At 38.8% G+C, this 9,923-nt stretch overlaps 1 long non-coding RNA gene across 1 annotated transcript in view; it reads right to left on the bottom strand.

The window, feature by feature from the left end:
- The window catches only part of LOC308398244, a 178,868-nt gene extending 169,978 nt beyond the window's left edge, over positions 1 to 8,890 (bottom strand). Inside the window, exons 1-2 of the long non-coding RNA XR_013971907.1 lie at positions 8,723 to 8,890; positions 7,988 to 8,109 (exon numbers count right to left, since the gene is read on the bottom strand). This is a non-coding gene — a long non-coding RNA (uncharacterized lncRNA). The remainder of the gene's footprint in view (positions 1 to 7,987; positions 8,110 to 8,722) is intronic.
- Between the last annotated feature and the right edge of the window lie 1,033 nt (positions 8,891 to 9,923).

Here is a 9,923-nt window from a genome sequence, read left to right on the forward strand (position 1 = left end):
GTATGGGCAACATTTTTCTCTGCATGGCCAAACCTGGTGTGCACCTACCTAAAAATGTAGCTAAAGTTTGCGTCAACGCAGCCCACAACTAGGGCTGTTCGATATAACGATATATATCGGATGACGATATAAAAACGTCTATCGTTTCATCTTACGCAATCATTTGTTTCGTGGTGTCGCAAAATAAACTGTTTACGGCAATATTTTTTCATCGTTTTGATGGTCACTGTAGTGGCTATATTAATTTCTTAAAGTTCTCTCTTTCTCTTATATTTAATATAACCACACTACGGACGGACAAGCGCCTGTTTTTATGCGTTGTGGTTAGCAACAACGACGGTAACAGCATCGCGTGTCCGCTTGTCTATGTTCCACATAAACCTTTCACAATAAAGCTCAAGATCCTGTTGAGACTTTTCAAAATAAACTGAACCACGTGAAAGAGCAGATTATTTACGGATGAGAAGCAAAAAAATAGCTTCCAGGTGCTAAAAAATAAACCTTAGACTCAAACGTTAGAACAGGCTTTTCCCCGCAGCACGCCGTATAATAAATACAAAGAAAACGGCGGCCGTTACAACTTATGTCTAAAAATGTATAGTTTCATGCATTGGTTAAAACACTCGACTCCAGCTACATGACGCGCAGCTGGAAACACTTCCCGCAAGTCGAGCTGCCCGAGATTCACAGAATTTACAGAAAATGTTACATTTTTGTGATTTATATCGTTATCGGGACGATAGAATTCTTATATCGGGATATGAGATTTTGGTCATATCGCACAGCCCTACCCACAACTATTATGATTGGCCAGTTCAGTAGCATAGATTCCTTCTGTGCAATTCCAGCTACTTTTCTGCCACATTTTTTGAATTTCTCAGTGAGAGAATAACACATAAAGAATAATAATCACAGCATCAATATAAGCACTCATAAATGTCAGCAAATTGGGACATTATTGAAACTGTCAGAATGGATGTACGGGAAAGTAAAAAGAAGTGGAAAAAGAAGAGGAATAAATATGTTTTCCCCTGACAAAAAATGACTTGCACAAAGACGTCCGCATTTTGGTTGTTTCTATCATGTCTGGCAACGCACACAAATCACCAGGACACGACCGCAAGGTAATAAACACATAATAGACCAGAACTCAAGGCATAATCATTCCAAACAAATGGTCACCAATGTAAGGTTAGGTAATGTCAAACCCTAAAAGTCTGGAATGGCTGGAACGGTTCTGAAGTGGCTTTGCTCATAAAAAGAAAACAGGCTTCTGCACAGCTAGCTAACAAAATACTGGTTTCAGCTGCAGAATGATAAATATGACCTTGACCATGCATTTGAGTAAAGACCCATTAGATTATCATTGTGTGCAAATTTCACTGAAATCTGAACAATACTCTGGGAGTAGTAGTGATTCTTGTTAACTGTAGACAGAGGCACAATGGCATCAGCTCATTGGTCCTTTAGCTGGACGAGCTAATCAGAAGTTACAAGCCTGGGTGTTACTCAGTGACCTCAGTAATTTAATAAAAAAAAACAGGAAGGCGATAAAAATCACTCTTGCCTTCAAAGATCTGATTACTTTTAAGAACTTATAAAAAAGCCACAAAACAGCAACAACTTATCTAAAGCTCCACTCTGAGGCTCACAACCAGTGTGAGGACAGGATAGCGACTTTAGCTTCTCCAACTTATTCCCCAGTCATTCTTAAAAGTGAGTTGTTTAAAGTTCTTTTAATGATTTGCAAAACATTAAATGGCTTAGCCCCAACCCATTTTGTAGAGGTACTAATCCCAGCTCGTATCCCACGGTCCTCCAATACTCCCCTGCTGCTCTCGCACCGGAGAGCCCATGAACAAGCTGGTGGCGAAGCCTTTTCTGATTAAACACTCGAAACCTGGAATGCTTCACCATCTCATGTTAAAAAGCCACATTTTAAAATTTTGCTGTGCTTTCTAAAGTATAGCAAAAACAAACAAATTAGATTTCTTCCAAGTCCATTCACAACTTTTAACATCATCTTTTTGTCCAATTAATGAAACCACTATATGAACCACACTTTGCAAAACTTAAAATGGAATACAGATAAATCACCTGAATAACTAACTACCCACATCAGCCAATTATCAGTTATCAATGTCAAATATTTTTTGTTTTCACATTATTTTGTACTAGCTAAATGCTTAAAAATTGGGATGAAGAGCTGAAACAACCATTAAATGTTTCAAGATTAACTATCCTTCTGCAAAAGTGGGAACAAATAACTACCCAGATAAAACAAATAAAATAACAATGCAATATAATACAACTTTACTTATATAGCACATTTAAAACCAAAGGTATATCAAAGTGCTTCACAATAATACAATAGACCAAAATAAATGTATATAAAAGTAGGGCAGGGCAATTAATTTTCTTATCATTGCCTAACCTTATACTGGTATTACCGTGAACAGTATGATATGGCCCAGCCCTATATAGAAAGGCAGTAACAAAATACAAAACAAGCACTAACACTAACAGATGGGAAGCACTAATTAGACCAGAAGTGTGGGCTCAATAAAGTAGGTATCAGACCTCAATTCAGAGATAGGGTCAGTTCACATATATAAAATATCCACTAGGAGGCTAAACAAAGATGCAATAATAAGATTAAAATAGATGAGATGAGGGCACTAGCTAGTCGGGAATGCCAGATTAAATAGGTAAGTTTTCAACCGTGATTTGAAAGATTGGATAGAGTCCGAGGCACGAATAGTAGCAGGAAGGCTGTTCCAGAGGTTAGGTGCAGCTTAGACAAAAGCACGATCGCCTCTGGTCCTCAGCCGAGACCTAGGTTGCACCAAGAGTAATTGACCTGATGGTCTTAGCGCTCGACTAGGAGTATACAGAGTTGGAAGAGAAGGTTATCAGCTTTGTGGTCTTATGGTCTGACATAGGCTGATGTTATTTGACAAGTGCTGCCAGAGCTCCAGGAGTCTCAGTGTAAAGTACCAGCTTTTTTTCCTCTGATTATTTCCAAACTTAAGAAGGTGCTGCTGCTCATTCCTGACAATGCTGAGAACTCAACGTGTTTTTACCACTCAGAGCACCGACTTCTGGAAAAAATATTTTAACTTTTAAAAAAAAGGAGTGCTGCAAACAGGATTTCACTAATCGCAGAGCAACAGCAGGAGCCACAACTAGAATTTCAACAGAAGCATGTTTTAACCACTGAAAAAAAAAAAGAGAAAAGAAAAAGATGTTAGTGGAAGCAGCTTTTTTTTTAAACATTTGGGCTCCGTGACCCTGTCACTCTCCTCTCTGCAGACCCTCCCTTTCAAACACATGTAAACTGTCTATCTCATCTCTAACCAACACTCATCCCTTTGTACATCAGCATGTTTATTCATGACACGACTCTCACTGTGGCACATCAAGAGGTTGCTTGAGGAAGAGTGGCGGGGTGCTGTGAATTTCCACGTTGACAACATGTCAAAGGAAGACAGACACAAAGGAATAAAAAATGCCCAAATTCAATTGCTGCACAACGCTTGGGATCGTGATATAAAATGAACAGAACAGTCAAAGCATTAGACTCGATATGTGCATCGGAGGTACATACAAATCACCTCATCCAGGTGACGGCTGGAGTACTACACATTTCATAAAAATAAACACACTATTCTCCGTCGCTGATTCACAGAGACAAGCCTACATAAAAAGACAAAGCAGATCAAAGACGTGCAGAGGAACAATGTCACATCCTGTAGACAAATATGGCAAACCTTGGGACCATACTGCCTGTGGCAGTGCATGCTATCTGTAGGTTAAAGCTATGAAATCTTGCCTTAATTTGCCAAAGGTGGGCAGAGCAGGAGGCAGAGAGGGAAGACACTGTGACTGTGTGACTCACTGTGGGGTTTCAGCTCCTGCTTCTATGTTAGTCTTGTGTTTGAACATGAAGAGCTGAGGAAATAGCTCCACTTCTGCAACGCTAATGGGGCCTAAGGTTAGACATGTTGAATAAGTAATATGGGGAAAGTAACACCACCATGGCCAAGGAGTGTCTTCTAAGTCTTTATACATAATTCAATCAAAAAATGAAAAAGAGGCTCTTTTCTGCAACAGAAGGTGGTGTCAGGTTGTTGCATATTTTCTAATTCAGCCAACTTTGTCAGTGGCAGAAAGCAATATTCTATTTTCTAACAAGGGGAAGAATGTTGAATAGTAAATTTCAATCTCTGAAAAAAGAGGCCAGTTGAGGATAAAAGATGCCAATTCTGCCTGAATGTGTGCGTGAGTGGCGGAGGTGTTTTGGCTCTAAGGAGGAAGGCCGGCTCGCTGAGTCTGATGTAGTACTACTGTATCGCTACTGAAGGATTTACAATAATGTCACAGCCAAGTCTGAGAATCGCAGTAAGAGGGGAAATTTAATGCAGAATCGTATTATTATACTGACATAAACATATGTGCAGATGCACGGCCCACGCACGCACAAATGTGTGCACATACAAAGACACACAAAGAGTGGAATTATTGCAGTGTGAAGCTATTTGAATTTAGAGCATATCTAATCTTTATATCATCCAAAATATGAACCCACTGACTTCACTGCCATAGAGAGTGGGCAGTTTGCTGTGCACAAACACACACACACACACACACACACACTACCATGCCCCCAAAACACACTCAAACTCACATATAAATATATGTCTATATATACGACATAGACAAATATGTAACAAATGCTTGTGGAGTGTCTAAAAAAACATGAGCTGTTGAAAATCCTGCTGTTGATGGACTATAATTCTCAAGAATTTTGGAATGCTTCACACAGGAAATGGTGCTTCACTTTTGAAGAAAGCAAAGAAAAGTCCTCAAACATCATCATCATTCACAGCCCTTCAGTTAATTGGGTCTTAATCCTTCCATCACACAACCATAATCCCAGATCAAAATACCTTTACAGGTCAAAGGCCCGGACTTCTGCATAGCAATAAAGTCGAGAGGACGCTTAAGACCAGCGTAATTAGACTCCAAACTTTAAGGTCTGGTGCAGGTACATATATTAGGGAGCCAAAAAAGACCCCACAAGTCAAGACTGTGCAGTTTGTGGACTACCAGAGTTACATTTGATCTGTGAAAATGTCCAGCACTAAAGCCTAATATTCAGTCACCACCAGAGAGTATCTTTAACCCTGTTTGATCTTCTGTGCCCTAGCGAGTCCACAGAGAAGCACATGCTCTATCAGATTTTGAGTATTTTCAGCAAAAAGCCAGCTCAGCGTTGCAACAGGGATTTAGTGTGAAACTTCCACTGCATGTCATTCACAGCGTGCAAGCAGCCAGTCAGCAGGTTTACAGCTGAGTAAATTCAACACTTTGTTGCAAGACACTGAATTTGAATTTGAATAGAGGTGCAGTGATACAGAAATTTTACAAATAACAGGAATACAGAGGGGGACGCAGATGTTTTGAGACTTTTTTGCTCTGTGTTAGTAAGCTGAGGCATCACATTTATTATCATCAAAAACTGTATGTCAGTTTTCATCTTAACCCTTCACCTCCCACTGTGGATTCAGCCTTTTCATTTCTTTTTCTTAAATTCCTTCATAGTGACTCGACACAGCCGGCAGTTTTGTTTTAAATAGTTACTGAATTATTATAAGGGGAGAAACTTTGTTGCCATATGTTGTTCTAGTATGGATGGCATAAACAGTTAAATATACTTACATAACCTAATGCCATATATATTTAAAAGAAAACTGAATATCTCAAGAAATAAATCTAGAGATTTCCTAAATGCAGAAGGGCATAAATGATATAATGTCACAGTTCTTAAAGTGGCATATTTCTGAGTGGGCTGCAGCTGTTGCCTGCTGGGGCACAGGTTAGTGATTGGTAACAACACAGAATCTCAAAAAACAGCAGCTAACTGGCGTTGCATTACATTAATATATTAGAATAATAATTTATTTAACCAACATGTATTTCTAGGGCTGGCTAGTGAGAGCTTCAACATTTATAGCAATGTTCCATTTCCAGGTCCAGGCCTCGTCTGTGCTGGATGAGGTGCTCATCTTTTAGCGTGCTGCTGTGCTTTGTCCCTTGTTATCTACACAGACACAAGTCCCCAAAAAAACGATTCAGTTGCCATTCTGCCCCTAGAGTTTTTATTAGCACTATTTATGTGTTGCACTTTAAGGTCAGTTTTTAAGAACTCACAGCATACCACAAAACCCTTTTGTCCTGGATTATTTTAGCACTTCAATCAAAACCACACAGCAGCATATTAATAACAAACCTGGTGTTCATTTTGGTAAAGTTTGGTCAATTTTCCATGTCTTATTTGCGCCATACAATGGCATCTGTCGCTGCCCATCAGATGCTCTCAACATGGACTATCACTGAGAACAATTTAACCCTCATCCTGTGTTAATACAACCACAGCTATCTACTTAAACAGCAGGTAACACATCGTTACACAATACACCAACTAGACAAACTTTATAAGCCCTCAACTGTTTTTCAATTTTCATTAATAGTTCGCATCCATCAGTTAAAACCACTACTTTTCATTTTAGTTGTTTTAGAAATACTTCAGTCAGAACATATATATCAGATATATCATCTTCAGATGTCTACTTGCTTTAAACTGCGCAATCACTTCAAGTGCGATTGGGACCGCCCAAGTTATTATAATAAAAGGTAAAAATATATAAATGAAGATGTAAACAAAACAAAACAAACATTTCAACAAGTTAATTGAACTCATTCATTTATCCTCCTTTTTCCCCATTTTAATTTTTATTTCTGCATGGATGTATTTTTAGGATTTTTTTAATCTCTCCAAATGTTTGTCGTTTTACTGGCACTACAAAAGTTAAACTAAATTGAAAGTGTGGGCACAAAAAAAGAAACGAAAGGAAGAAAATGTGACTTACCCAAGGTCTTTTAAACAGTGAACACTCAAATTGGGTTAGAAATTAAAGGTTTTATTTGGACCATCCAAAACATCCAAGAGACCTTGGTGATATCTCGGTGATATCTGTGAAGTGTTTTCTTTACTAGGGCTACATTAAAAAATTATAACTCTGGATAGTAATGTCAGGACTTCCTGAACTAGCCAGCCATAACAACAAGCCTATTCTAAGTAGTATATTTAACATTTCTTCTCACCAAAAGGTTGACTTTTTACTTAATTTGCTCCACAGACTCTGATATTTGTAGAGATGTTGCAACAATGATGATCAGATTTTGTCTTGTGGGCCTCTGTTATAAATTATCAACAGTTCTGTAACCCCTGCACTACACCCAAGGGTGGGTAGGTAGAATTGAAAACTGCATTTCACGTTAAAAAGTGTGAATATGCAGCGCAACCTCTGTTAATAAAATAAAATAAAGGTACAATATCAGCACAAAATCCATAAAACATTAAGTGATATGCTTTATGGCGGTTCAGTCTATTTAAAGATCATACACAGATCCTTTGCTCTTCTAGAGCAGTGCTCCTTATCCAGTAACAACATTCATTTCTTTGGTATATTCAGACTCCGTTATTGTCCTTAGTTGTAGTCAGTTTACTTGTAGGTCAATATGTCATAAAGGGGGGCGATCGTAGCTCAAGAGTTGGGAGTTCGCCTTGTAATCGGAAGGTTGCCAGTTCGAGACACGGCTCCGACAGTCTCAGTCGTTGTGTCCTTGGGCAAGACACTTCACCCGTTGTCTACTGGTGGTGGTCAGAGGGCCCGGTGGCGCCAGTGTCCGGCAGCCTCGCCTCTGTCAGTGCGCCCCAGGGTGGCTGTGGCTACAATGTAGCTTGCCATCACCAGTGTGTGAATGGGTGGATGACTGAATGTGTAAAGCGCTTTGGGGTCCTTAGGGACTAGTAAAGCGCTATACAAATACAGACCATTTACCATTTAAAGCTAAAATCAGTTTTGTTTCAAGTTCTGGCAATTCAAGCAAAAGAACTGCAGTAACTGGGTGATTGTCCTACCATAGTGCTCCCGCCAAACTGAGGTCTGTCTTCTTCTTTCTGAAGATTGGCTTATCTCTAGTGATGGCAAGTTACCAGAGTCCAAGGTCCAAGACACAGTATCCTTGAGAAGTCTCAAAAACCTGGCACAGAAACCAAGAGGACTGTTATTGTGGGTATTATTGCAGAGCATATCCTGAATAGTAAACTGATAAGCACCCAAAACTCACCAGAATTGTAATGTAAATAGATATTTAATCAGTTTTGTTTATTGGGATTTCATTTCTTCATATTATTAATAAACAATCAGAAATAGGGAAATGTTCATATTTCTATTTTAAATAAAACTGACTTTGCACGAACCAGTGTGTGAAGTGACCCCTCAAATTATATGGCAGGGAAACACCTGTATGGCCATAAGCTAATCAATAACCCTTAACATGACACTGCAGTTCAATCAGCCATTAAATGCGTTTTCATTTTAATTCTGAATTTTAAAACGTAAACCATAGAAATTGTACACAGAATACATCTATCATGAGCTCAGGAACAGTACAAAATGTACGCTAAAATAACATAAATATCAAAAATATACATACAAATTAAATATATTTTAAGTGATTATACACAATGTCTTTTACATATTTTCTTATGGATGAATAAAATCATCATTTAGGCTTTAAGCAAGCAGAATACTTTCCTTACAGCTAAGCATAAAGCACCATTAGACATTGCAGAAGCGTTCAAAAATTTTACCTGTAATATCTTGACAGTAAACTTTCACAGGTGTATTATTTAGGTCACGCAGTTGCTATGCATTGCGTTAAAACACCTATTTGAACACAAATGAATCACCTTTCCAAAATGTTTACATGCTCTTTCCGCATCAGAGCTAAGAAGTTTTCGCTAACTCAATTCCGTTGGTCTTGCTAGGCTGGATGGGCGGGGCTTTACGCATCACGCTCCAAAGCCCTATGAGGGCTTTGGAGCGTGATGTCACGGGGGGTGGGCGTGGAAAGGATTTTGGCCCGATCCGCCATTTTGGGGGTCTAGCGCAAGTGAAAAGGGAGCGAAGTCACACACAACACCGGCAAGAGAATAAGGTTGAAAATGGTTTATCTTTTCATTCTTTCCCAACCTGGAAGCAACATGAGGCAGCTAGTGTATTGATGTTACCAAACGAAGGCGTCTAGCCTGGATAGCAGCTGTGAGACGAGCTGACGTGCAGCTCTCTTCCATCTCCAGATATCTGTTGGTGCTCCAGACATTTTCATTCCGGTAAGTTCTAAATATGTTCATATCACTCTTTATAGCCTATTAGTTTTATTTTCGATGCGCTCTGAGGTCATAGCAAATTAGAACAAACATCCTACTGAGTGATTTTGCAGAACTACCTTCTATCTATAGAGATGCTAATTATTTGGCATTATTGCAGCAAACCAGCCTATGAAATGGATGAAACATCGTGACTGGGTTCCAGTGCTACACAAGGGACCTGCTGCAAACATACCACCATGCCAATCAGATTACTTCTTCCATGTGAGGGTGAAGAGGTGACCCTTCTGGATAAGATGGTGAAGGTTTGCTGCCGTTTTGATGAACAGTGTGATAATAAAACCAGGGGAAATGAAACCTGCTCCTGTTAAATATTCTTAAGTATTGTGCTGTTAAAATTGCTGTATTTTTTCAAAAGATACAGTAAATAATGTTAGTAGTGGGTGATGTCATGTAAGCACTCATGATTTTGTGTAAACATTTTGTCATTTGTAAACTATAAATGACATGGATTCTACATTGTAACTGATGTGATGTTCTATAAGGTGGTTTCAATAAAAAAAAAAAAGAGGCAAAAATTAGTTTGTTTCTTTATTCAACTTTTGAACAGTGGGACTCAGTCAGTATATATTCAGTAAATGCAAATTATTTACATGACAGTGCACTACAGGCATAAATCTAG

The sequence above is a fragment of the Rhamphochromis sp. 'chilingali' genome (assembly GCF_963969265.1).
Source record: "Rhamphochromis sp. 'chilingali' genome assembly, chromosome: 6".
Lineage (NCBI taxonomy): Eukaryota > Metazoa > Chordata > Actinopteri > Cichliformes > Cichlidae > Rhamphochromis > Rhamphochromis sp. 'chilingali'.